Source organism: Quercus suber, unplaced genomic scaffold, assembly GCF_002906115.3.
Source record: "Quercus suber isolate HL8 unplaced genomic scaffold, Cork oak 2.0 scaffold_946, whole genome shotgun sequence".
NCBI lineage: Eukaryota > Viridiplantae > Streptophyta > Magnoliopsida > Fagales > Fagaceae > Quercus > Quercus suber.
In genome coordinates this window covers 51,755-52,712 of record NW_027070366.1, presented here as the reverse complement: position 1 = coordinate 52,712, position 958 = coordinate 51,755, and positions in this window count along the sequence as shown.

Genomic DNA, 958 nt, shown 5'->3' with positions numbered 1-958 from the left:
CAATTTTTTGGATGCATCACTGGTCTCTAGTCTACAGCTACGGGTTGATACTTCAAGAATTTGGAGGTCAAGGTGGCCAATGGCACTGTGATCAAGACTCAAGGTCTTTGTAGTAGTGTAACGTGTGTATCCAAGAGGTGGAATTTGAGGTCCACTTTCATGTGTTAGCATTAGGAGGATGTGAGAGCTGTGTTAGGCACCCAATGGTTGAGTGTCTTGGGTATTATACAATGGGACTTCCAGCTGTTAACCATGAAGTTCCATTACAAGGACCAACAAGTGTTACTGGAAGGTTTAAGTCCCTCTTCAAACACTTCCTTCATAGATTGCCATCAGTTACTTAAAGGATCAGTGAAGAAGGGATTGCTGCTTCAAATCTATTCTGCAGTAGAGGAGGTGTTGGATGAGAGTGTACCTGCAGAAGTAGAGTTGTTGCTGCAAGAATTTTGGAGGGTTTTTGAGACTCCTACAGGGTTACCACCTATGAGGGTCATGAACACCAGATTTCTCTCATGGAGGGTTCTCAACCAGTATGCCAGAGACCTTATAGATACCCTTTCTATCAAAAAAATGAGATTGAAAACATTGTGAGGGAGCTGTTGACTGCTGGTCATCAGAAACAGCACTAGTCCTTTTGCTTCACCTGTTTTGCTAGTAAGGAAAGCAGATGGATCTTGGCGAATGTGCATTGATTATAGGGCCTTGAACAACATAACTATAAAGGATAAGTTCCCAATTCCAGTCATTGATGAGCTGCTAGATGATGATTGAATGGAGCAACTGTTTTTTCAAAGCTGGATCTAAGGTCTGGGTTACCATCAAATCAGAATGAAGGAAGAGGATGTACCAAAAACAGCATTCAGAACACATGAAGGGCATTATGAGTTTTTGGTAATGCCATTTGGTTTAACCAATGCTCCATCAACATTTCAATCCTTGATGAACCAGGTTTTTTAAG